The sequence below is a fragment of the Stigmatopora nigra genome, chromosome 20, assembly GCF_051989575.1.
Source record: "Stigmatopora nigra isolate UIUO_SnigA chromosome 20, RoL_Snig_1.1, whole genome shotgun sequence".
Taxonomy (NCBI): domain Eukaryota; kingdom Metazoa; phylum Chordata; class Actinopteri; order Syngnathiformes; family Syngnathidae; genus Stigmatopora; species Stigmatopora nigra.
In genome coordinates, this window is record NC_135527.1 from 2207924 (window position 1) to 2220282 (window position 12359).

Sequence of the window (12359 nt, forward strand, 5' to 3'; positions counted from 1 at the left end):
ATTCTGAATACTACTGAAATTCGACAAGATCTTTTTATCTCTGATTAAAATGTTTCTATTTGAATTTTCATGTTTTTTTTCTGGATTCCATCAAGCACACTCAAGCAAGATCAAACTTGTCGGAAAATGTCCTCAAACATAAGCACTAACTCTTGATATAATATAGTAAGTGCTCTTTGTTGGGGTACATTTAATGACACTTAACTTCAAAAATGTAGAAATGCGATCATGAAACCCTTGGAATTATAGTTCAACTTAGGATGTTTTTTTTCCTCGTGTTCTTCTCCTAAATGTTCAATTGCATTTTTTCAAATGCGTTGTCACCAAAAAACTCAAACAATGGCGCTGCCTTGCGTTTGCTAAAGAAGCCGGTGCTACATATTGGTGTATTTTGAATGAAAAGGCTCCAAAAAATATTTGCATCAATTTAAAGGAATTTTATTTGCAACATCCTTTTCATGAATTTATCACTCGCCACTTCCCTAGTCAGTATAATTGACCCAACTAGAGCATTTGCTTGGGTATCTGCAAAAGTAAGTGCTACTTGTTGGGTCAGTGTTACAGACCTATTCAACATCCCGTAATAAAATCATAATCTATTCTGACTACTACTGAAATTCGACGAGATATTTTTGTCTCTGATTAAAATGTTTCTATTTGAATTTTCATGTCTTCTTTTCTGGATTCCAACAAGTACACACAAGCAAGATTGAACTTGTCCGAAAACTTACTCAAACATAAGCACTAACTCTTGATATAATGAAGTAAGTGCTCTTTGTTGGGGTAGATTTAAAGACACCTAACTTCAAAAATGTGTCTTTTGAATAAAAAGGCTCCATGAAATATTTGCATCAATTTAAAGGAATTTTATTTGCAACATCCTTTTCATGAATTTATCACTCGCCACTTCCCTAGTCAGTATAATTGACCCAACTAGAGCATTAGCTTGGGTATCTGCAAAAGTAAGTGCTACTTGTTGGGTCAGTGTTACAGACCTGATGAACATCCCGCATTAAAATCATATTCTATTCTGACTACTACTGAAATTCGACGAAATATTTTTATCTCTGATTAAAATGTTTCTATTTGAATTTTCATGTCTTCTTTTCTGGATAACAACAAGTACACACAAGCAAGATTGAACTTGTCGGAAAACTTACTCAAACATAAGCACTAACTCTTGATATAATGAAGTAAGTGCTCTTTGTTGGGGTAGACTTAATGACACCTAACTTCAAAAATGTCGAAATGAGATCATGGTAAAACTATAAATTTGACTTCAACTTACTTCTTCCCCTGTAACTTGGTCACAGGCATATGATTTGCCTTTCTAAATGTTTTTTCCTCCTCTTCGTGTTCTATTTTTAATGAGTTCATCACTAGCCAATTCCAAAGTCAGTATAATTGACCCAACTTGAGCATTAGCTTGGATATCTTTAAAAGTAAGTGCTACTTGTTGGGGAAGTGTTACAGACCTGATCAACATCCCGTAATAAAGTCCTATTCCATTCCGATTACTACTGATAATCGACAAGATCTTTATATCTCTGATTAAAATGTTTCTATTTGAATTTTCATGCGTTCTTTTCTGGATTCCATCAAGCACACTCAAGCAAGATTGAACTTGTCGGAAAACTTACTCAAACATAAGCACTAACTCTTGATATAATGAAGTAAGTGCTCTTTGTTGGGGTAGATTTAAAGACACCTAACTTCAAAAATGTCGAAATAAGATCATGGTAAAACTATAAATTTCAATTCAACTTACTTCTTCCCCTGAAACTTGGTCACAAGAATATGGTTTGCCTTTCTAAATGTTCTCTCTTCCTCTGTGAGTTTTATTTTTAATGAGTTTATCACTAGCCAATTCCCAAGTCAGTATAATTGACCCAACTTGAGCATTAGCTTGGATATCTGGAAAAGTAAGTGCTACTTGTTGGGGCAGTGTTACAGACCTGATCAACATCCCGTAATAAAGTCATATTCTATTCTGACTACTACTGAAATTCGACAAGATCTTTTTATCTCTGATTAAAATGTTTCTATTTGAATTTTCATGTTTTTTTTTCTGGATTCCATCAAGCACACTCAAGCAAGATCAAACTTGTCGGAAAATGTCCTCAAACATAAGCACTAACTCTTGATATAATATAGTAAGTGCTCTTTGTTGGGGTACATTTAATGACACTTAACTTCAAAAATGTAGAAATGAGATCATGAAACCCTTGGAATTATAGTTCAACTTAGGATGTTTTTTTTCCTCGTGTTCTTCTCCTTAATGTTCAATTGCGTTTTTTCAAAAGCGTTGTCACCAAAAAACTCAAACAATGGCGCTGCCTTGCGTTTGCTAAAGAAGCCGGTGCTACATATTGGTGTATTTTGAATGAAAAGGCTCCAAAAAATATTTGCATCAATTTAAAGGAATTTTATTTGCAACATCCTTTTCATGAATTTATCACTCGCCACTTCCCTAGTCAGTATAATTGACCCAACTTGAGCATTAGCTTGGGTATCTGCAAAAGTAAGTGCTACTTGTTGGGTCAGTGTTACAGACCTATTCAACATCCCGTAATAAAATCATATTCTATTCTGACTACTACTGAAATTCGACGAGATATTTTTGTCTCTGATTAAAATGTTTCTATTTGAATTTTCATGTCTTCTTTTCTGGATTCCAACAAGTACACACAAGCAAGATTGAACTTGTCGGAAAACTTACTCAAACATAAGCACTAACTCTTGATATAATGAAGTAAGTGCTCTTTGTTGGGGTAGATTTAATGACACCTAACTTCAAAAACGTGTCTTTTGAATGAAAAGGCTCCATGAAATATTTGCATCAATTTAAAGGAATTTTATTTGCAACATACTTTTCATGAATTTATCACTCACCACTTCCCTAGTCAGTTTAATTGACCCAATTTGAGCATTAGCGTGGGTATCTGCAAAAGTAAGTGCTACTTGTTGTGTCAGTGTTACAGAACTGATCAACATCCCGTGATTAAGTGTTATTCGATTTCGATTACTACTGAAAATCGACAAGCTCTTTTAACCACAATTGCGCATTCAATTAACTGAGTCTTGAGTACTTACCTGAGGTCAAAACAATCTCCCAAGTCAATGGCTCGGTGGGCGGGTTCGGGTTTCAATAGTTGTCTTTTGTATTTATAGTGGGGAACGTTGCATATAACACAACGAAATGACGCTGTGTAGAAGTGGAGTGCATGCCAGAAGAGGAAGAAAAATGCAGTACTGACAATATTTATCACAACGCCTCAAGTAAGTTGTATCTATATAACTCTTGTAATTAGCTTAAATTATCTGAAAAAAATAACTGCTACATGTTGGGAAGAAAAAGCAGTACTTAAAATTCTCAGGAATACTTCACAAATCAATATTATTGACCAAACTTGAGAATCAGCTTGATCATCTACTTAATAAGTGCTACTTGTTGGGGTAGGGTGAGACATAATCAACTTGATTTATATGAAGTGATCTTCCGATTAGTACTGGAAATTGTCAATATGTTTTAAATGCTTTAATTTTCGGGTGTTTTTTTTCTGGATTCCAACAAAAACACTCAATTAAGATTGAACTTGTCGGAAAACTTCCTCAAACATAAGCACTAACTCTTGATATAATGAAGTAAGTGCTCTATGTTGGGGTAGATTTAAAGACACCTAACTTCAAAAATGTCGAAATGAGATCATGGTAAAACTATTAATTTGAATTCAACTTACTTCTTCCCCTGAAACTTGGTCACAAGAATATGGTTTGCCTTTCTAAATGTTCTCTTTTCCTCTTTGTGTTCTATTTTTAATGAGTTTATCACTAGCCATATCCCAAGTCAGTATAATTGACCCAACTTGAGCATTAGCTTGGATATCTGCAAAAGTAAGTGCTACTTGTTGGGGAAGTGTTACAGACCTGATCAACATCCCGTAATAAAGTCCTATTCCATTCCGATTACTACTGATAATCGACAAGATCTTTATATCTCTGATTAAAATGTTTCTATTTGAATTTTCATGCGTTCTTTTCTGGATTCCAACAAGTACACACAAGCAAGATTGAACTTGTCGGAAAACTTACTCAAACATAAGCACTAACTCTTGATATAATGAAGTAAGTGCTCTTTGTTGGGGTAGATTTAAAGACACCTAACTTCAAAAATGTCGAAATAAGATCATGGTAAAACTATAAATTTCAATTCAACTTACTTCTTCCCCTGAAACTTGGTCACAAGAATATGGTTTGCCTTTCTAAATGTTCTCTCTTCCTCTGTGAGTTTTATTTTTAATGAGTTTATCACTAGCCAATTCCCAAGTCAGTATAATTGACCCAACTTGAGCATTAGCTTGGATATCTGGAAAAGTAAGTGCTACTTGTTGGGGCAGTGTTACAGACCTGATCAACATCCCGTAATAAAGTCATATTCTATTCTGACTACTACTGAAATTCGACAAGATCTTTTTATCTCTGATTAAAATGTTTCTATTTGAATTTTCATGTTTTTTTTTCTGGATTCCATCAAGCACACTCAAGCAAGATCAAACTTGTCGGAAAATGTCCTCAAACATAAGCACTAACTCTTGATATAATATAGTAAGTGCTCTTTGTTGGGGTACATTTAATGACACTTAACTTCAAAAATGTAGAAATGAGATCATGAAACCCTTGGAATTATAGTTCAACTTAGGATGTTTTTTTTCCTCGTGTTCTTCTCCTTAATGTTCATTTGCGTTTTTTCAAAAGCGTTGTCACCAAAAAACTCAAACAATGGCGCTGCCTTGCGTTTGCTAAAGAAGCCGGTGCTACATATTGGTGTATTTTGAATGAAAAGGCTCCAAAAAATATTTGCATCAATTTAAAGGAATTTTATTTGCAACATCCTTTTCATGAATTTATCACTCGCCACTTCCCTAGTCAGTATAATTGACCCAACTTGAGCATTAGCTTGGGTATCTGCAAAAGTAAGTGCTACTTGTTGGGTCAGTGTTACAGACCTATTCAACATCCCGTAATAAAATCATATTCTATTCTGACTACTACTGAAATTCGACGATATTTTTATCTCTGATTAAAATGTTTCTATTTGAATTTTCATGTCTTCTTTTCTGGATTCCAACAAGTACACACAAGCAAGATTGAACTTGTCGGAAAACTTACTCAAACATAAGCACTAACTCTTGATATAATGAAGTAAGTGCTCTTTGTTGGGGTAGATTTAATGACACCTAACTTCAAAAATGTGTCTTTTGAATGAAAAGGCTCCATGAAATATTTGCATCAATTTAAAGGAATTTTATTTGCAACATACTTTTCATGAATTTATCACTCACCACTTCCCTAGTCAGTTTAATTGACCCAATTTGAGCATTAGCGTGGGTATCTGCAAAAGTAAGTGCTACTTGTTGTGTCAGTGTTACAGAACTGATCAACATCCCGTGATTAAGTGTTATTCGATTTCGATTACTACTGAAAATCGACAAGCTCTTTTAACCACAATTGCGCATTCAATTAACTGAGTCTTGAGTACTTACCTGCGGTCAAAACAATCTCCCAAGTCAATGGCTCGGTGGGCGGGTTCGGGTTTCAATAGTTGTCTTTTGTATTTATAGTGGGGAACGTTGCATATAACACAACGAAATGACGCTGTGTAGAAGTGGAGTGCATGCCAGAAGAGGAAGAAAAATGCAGTACTGACAATATTTATCACAACGCCTCAAGTAAGTTGTATCTATATAACTCTTGTAATTAGCTTAAATTATCTGAAAAAAATAACTGCTACATGTTGGGAAGAAAAAGCAGTACTTAAAATTCTCAGGAATACTTCACAAATCAATATTATTGACCAAACTTGAGAATCAGCTTGATCATCTACTTAATAAGTGCTACTTGTTGGGGTAGGGTGAGACATAATCAACTTGATTTATATGAAGTGATCTTCCGATTAGTACTGGAAATTGTCAATATGTTTTAAATGCTTTAATTTTCGGGTGTTTTTTTTCTGGATTCCAACAAAAACACTCAATTAAGATTGAACTTGTCGGAAAACTTCCTCAAACATAAGCACTAACTCTTGATATAATGAAGTAAGTGCTCTATGTTGGGGTAGATTTAAAGACACCTAACTTCAAAAATGTCGAAATGAGATCATGGTAAAACTATTAATTTGAATTCAACTTACTTCTTCCCCTGAAACTTGGTCACAAGAATATGGTTTGCCTTTCTAAATGTTCTCTTTTCCTCTTTGTGTTCTATTTTTAATGAGTTTATCACTAGCCATATCCCAAGTCAGTATAATTGACCCAACTTGAGCATTAGCTTGGATATCTGCAAAAGTAAGTGCTACTTGTTGGGGAAGTGTTACAGACCTGATCAACATCCCGTAATAAAGTCCTATTCCATTCCGATTACTACTGATAATCGACAAGATCTTTATATCTCTGATTAAAATGTTTCTATTTGAATTTTCATGCGTTCTTTTCTGGATTCCAACAAGTACACACAAGCAAGATTGAACTTGTCGGAAAACTTACTCAAACATAAGCACTAACTCTTGATATAATGAAGTAAGTGCTCTTTGTTGGGGTAGATTTAAAGACACCTAACTTCAAAAATGTCGAAATAAGATCATGGTAAAACTATAAATTTCAATTCAACTTACTTCTTCCCCTGAAACTTGGTCACAAGAATATGGTTTGCCTTTCTAAATGTTCTCTCTTCCTCTGTGAGTTTTATTTTTAATGAGTTTATCACTAGCCAATTCCCAAGTCAGTATAATTGACCCAACTTGAGCATTAGCTTGGATATCTGGAAAAGTAAGTGCTACTTGTTGGGGCAGTGTTACAGACCTGATCAACATCCCGTAATAAAGTCATATTCTATTCTGACTACTACTGAAATTCGACAAGATCTTTTTATCTCTGATTAAAATGTTTCTATTTGAATTTTCATGTTTTTTTTTCTGGATTCCATCAAGCACACTCAAGCAAGATCAAACTTGTCGGAAAATGTCCTCAAACATAAGCACTAACTCTTGATATAATATAGTAAGTGCTCTTTGTTGGGGTACATTTAATGACACTTAACTTCAAAAATGTAGAAATGAGATCATGAAACCCTTGGAATTATAGTTCAACTTAGGATGTTTTTTTTCCTCGTGTTCTTCTCCTTAATGTTCAATTGCGTTTTTTCAAAAGCGTTGTCACCAAAAAACTCAAACAATGGCGCTGCCTTGCGTTTGCTAAAGAAGCCGGTGCTACATATTGGTGTATTTTGAATGAAAAGGCTCCAAAAAATATTTGCATCAATTTAAAGGAATTTTATTTGCAACATCCTTTTCATGAATTTATCACTCGCCACTTCCCTAGTCAGTATAATTGACCCAACTTGAGCATTAGCTTGGGTATCTGCAAAAGTAAGTGCTACTTGTTGGGTCAGTGTTACAGACCTATTCAACATCCCGTAATAAAATCATATTCTATTCTGACTACTACTGAAATTCGACGAGATATTTTTGTCTCTGATTAAAATGTTTCTATTTGAATTTTCATGTCTTCTTTTCTGGATTCCAACAAGTACACACAAGCAAGATTGAACTTGTCGGAAAACTTACTCAAACATAAGCACTAACTCTTGATATAATGAAGTAAGTGCTCTTTGTTGGGGTAGATTTAATGACACCTAACTTCAAAAACGTGTCTTTTGAATGAAAAGGCTCCATGAAATATTTGCATCAATTTAAAGGAATTTTATTTGCAACATACTTTTCATGAATTTATCACTCACCACTTCCCTAGTCAGTTTAATTGACCCAATTTGAGCATTAGCGTGGGTATCTGCAAAAGTAAGTGCTACTTGTTGTGTCAGTGTTACAGAACTGATCAACATCCCGTGATTAAGTGTTATTCGATTTCGATTACTACTGAAAATCGACAAGCTCTTTTAACCACAATTGCGCATTCAATTAACTGAGTCTTGAGTACTTACCTGAGGTCAAAACAATCTCCCAAGTCAATGGCTCGGTGGGCGGGTTCGGGTTTCAATAGTTGTCTTTTGTATTTATAGTGGGGAACGTTGCATATAACACAACGAAATGACGCTGTGTAGAAGTGGAGTGCATGCCAGAAGAGGAAGAAAAATGCAGTACTGACAATATTTATCACAACGCCTCAAGTAAGTTGTATCTATATAACTCTTGTAATTAGCTTAAATTATCTGAAAAAAATAACTGCTACATGTTGGGAAGAAAAAGCAGTACTTAAAATTCTCAGGAATACTTCACAAATCAATATTATTGACCAAACTTGAGAATCAGCTTGATCATCTACTTAATAAGTGCTACTTGTTGGGGTAGGGTGAGACATAATCAACTTGATTTATATGAAGTGATCTTCCGATTAGTACTGGAAATTGTCAATATGTTTTAAATGCTTTAATTTTCGGGTGTTTTTTTTCTGGATTCCAACAAAAACACTCAATTAAGATTGAACTTGTCGGAAAACTTCCTCAAACATAAGCACTAACTCTTGATATAATGAAGTAAGTGCTCTATGTTGGGGTAGATTTAAAGACACCTAACTTCAAAAATGTCGAAATGAGATCATGGTAAAACTATTAATTTGAATTCAACTTACTTCTTCCCCTGAAACTTGGTCACAAGAATATGGTTTGCCTTTCTAAATGTTCTCTTTTCCTCTTTGTGTTCTATTTTTAATGAGTTTATCACTAGCCATATCCCAAGTCAGTATAATTGACCCAACTTGAGCATTAGCTTGGATATCTGCAAAAGTAAGTGCTACTTGTTGGGGAAGTGTTACAGACCTGATCAACATCCCGTAATAAAGTCCTATTCCATTCCGATTACTACTGATAATCGACAAGATCTTTATATCTCTGATTAAAATGTTTCTATTTGAATTTTCATGCGTTCTTTTCTGGATTCCAACAAGTACACACAAGCAAGATTGAACTTGTCGGAAAACTTACTCAAACATAAGCACTAACTCTTGATATAATGAAGTAAGTGCTCTTTGTTGGGGTAGATTTAAAGACACCTAACTTCAAAAATGTCGAAATAAGATCATGGTAAAACTATAAATTTCAATTCAACTTACTTCTTCCCCTGAAACTTGGTCACAAGAATATGGTTTGCCTTTCTAAATGTTCTCTCTTCCTCTGTGAGTTTTATTTTTAATGAGTTTATCACTAGCCAATTCCCAAGTCAGTATAATTGACCCAACTTGAGCATTAGCTTGGATATCTGGAAAAGTAAGTGCTACTTGTTGGGGCAGTGTTACAGACCTGATCAACATCCCGTAATAAAGTCATATTCTATTCTGACTACTACTGAAATTCGACAAGATCTTTTTATCTCTGATTAAAATGTTTCTATTTGAATTTTCATGTTTTTTTTTCTGGATTCCATCAAGCACACTCAAGCAAGATCAAACTTGTCGGAAAATGTCCTCAAACATAAGCACTAACTCTTGATATAATATAGTAAGTGCTCTTTGTTGGGGTACATTTAATGACACTTAACTTCAAAAATGTAGAAATGAGATCATGAAACCCTTGGAATTATAGTTCAACTTAGGATGTTTTTTTTCCTCGTGTTCTTCTCCTTAATGTTCATTTGCGTTTTTTCAAAAGCGTTGTCACCAAAAAACTCAAACAATGGCGCTGCCTTGCGTTTGCTAAAGAAGCCGGTGCTACATATTGGTGTATTTTGAATGAAAAGGCTCCAAAAAATATTTGCATCAATTTAAAGGAATTTTATTTGCAACATCCTTTTCATGAATTTATCACTCGCCACTTCCCTAGTCAGTATAATTGACCCAACTTGAGCATTAGCTTGGGTATCTGCAAAAGTAAGTGCTACTTGTTGGGTCAGTGTTACAGACCTATTCAACATCCCGTAATAAAATCATATTCTATTCTGACTACTACTGAAATTCGACGAGATATTTTTATCTCTGATTAAAATGTTTCTATTTGAATTTTCATGTCTTCTTTTCTGGATTCCAACAAGTACACACAAGCAAGATTGAACTTGTCGGAAAACTTACTCAAACATAAGCACTAACTCTTGATATAATGAAGTAAGTGCTCTTTGTTGGGGTAGATTTAATGACACCTAACTTCAAAAATGTGTCTTTTGAATGAAAAGGCTCCATGAAATATTTGCATCAATTTAAAGGAATTTTATTTGCAACATACTTTTCATGAATTTATCACTCACCACTTCCCTAGTCAGTTTAATTGACCCAATTTGAGCATTAGCGTGGGTATCTGCAAAAGTAAGTGCTACTTGTTGTGTCAGTGTTACAGAACTGATCAACATCCCGTGATTAAGTGTTATTCGATTTCGATTACTACTGAAAATCGACAAGCTCTTTTAACCACAATTGCGCATTCAATTAACTGAGTCTTGAGTACTTACCTGCGGTCAAAACAATCTCCCAAGTCAATGGCTCGGTGGGCGGGTTCGGGTTTCAATAGTTGTCTTTTGTATTTATAGTGGGGAACGTTGCATATAACACAACGAAATGACGCTGTGTAGAAGTGGAGTGCATGCCAGAAGAGGAAGAAAAATGCAGTACTGACAATATTTATCACAACGCCTCAAGTAAGTTGTATCTATATAACTCTTGTAATTAGCTTAAATTATCTGAAAAAAATAACTGCTACATGTTGGGAAGAAAAAGCAGTACTTAAAATTCTCAGGAATACTTCACAAATCAATATTATTGACCAAACTTGAGAATCAGCTTGATCATCTACTTAATAAGTGCTACTTGTTGGGGTAGGGTGAGACATAATCAACTTGATTTATATGAAGTGATCTTCCGATTAGTACTGGAAATTGTCAATATGTTTTAAATGCTTTAATTTTCGGGTGTTTTTTTTCTGGATTCCAACAAAAACACTCAATTAAGATTGAACTTGTCGGAAAACTTCCTCAAACATAAGCACTAACTCTTGATATAATGAAGTAAGTGCTCTATGTTGGGGTAGATTTAAAGACACCTAACTTCAAAAATGTCGAAATGAGATCATGGTAAAACTATTAATTTGAATTCAACTTACTTCTTCCCCTGAAACTTGGTCACAAGAATATGGTTTGCCTTTCTAAATGTTCTCTTTTCCTCTTTGTGTTCTATTTTTAATGAGTTTATCACTAGCCATATCCCAAGTCAGTATAATTGACCCAACTTGAGCATTAGCTTGGATATCTGCAAAAGTAAGTGCTACTTGTTGGGGAAGTGTTACAGACCTGATCAACATCCCGTAATAAAGTCCTATTCCATTCCGATTACTACTGATAATCGACAAGATCTTTATATCTCTGATTAAAATGTTTCTATTTGAATTTTCATGCGTTCTTTTCTGGATTCCAACAAGTACACACAAGCAAGATTGAACTTGTCGGAAAACTTACTCAAACATAAGCACTAACTCTTGATATAATGAAGTAAGTGCTCTTTGTTGGGGTAGATTTAAAGACACCTAACTTCAAAAATGTCGAAATAAGATCATGGTAAAACTATAAATTTCAATTCAACTTACTTCTTCCCCTGAAACTTGGTCACAAGAATATGGTTTGCCTTTCTAAATGTTCTCTCTTCCTCTGTGAGTTTTATTTTTAATGAGTTTATCACTAGCCAATTCCCAAGTCAGTATAATTGACCCAACTTGAGCATTAGCTTGGATATCTGGAAAAGTAAGTGCTACTTGTTGGGGCAGTGTTACAGACCTGATCAACATCCCGTAATAAAGTCATATTCTATTCTGACTACTACTGAAATTCGACAAGATCTTTTTATCTCTGATTAAAATGTTTCTATTTGAATTTTCATGTTTTTTTTTCTGGATTCCATCAAGCACACTCAAGCAAGATCAAACTTGTCGGAAAATGTCCTCAAACATAAGCACTAACTCTTGATATAATATAGTAAGTGCTCTTTGTTGGGGTACATTTAATGACACTTAACTTCAAAAATGTAGAAATGAGATCATGAAACCCTTGGAATTATAGTTCAACTTAGGATGTTTTTTTTCCTCGTGTTCTTCTCCTTAATGTTCAATTGCGTTTTTTCAAAAGCGTTGTCACCAAAAAACTCAAACAATGGCGCTGCCTTGCGTTTGCTAAAGAAGCCGGTGCTACATATTGGTGTATTTTGAATGAAAAGGCTCCAAAAAATATTTGCATCAATTTAAAGGAATTTTATTTGCAACATCCTTTTCATGAATTTATCACTCGCCACTTCCCTAGTCAGTATAATTGACCCAACTTGAGCATTAGCTTGGGTATCTGCAAAAGTAAGTGCTACTTGTTGGGTCAGTGTTACAGA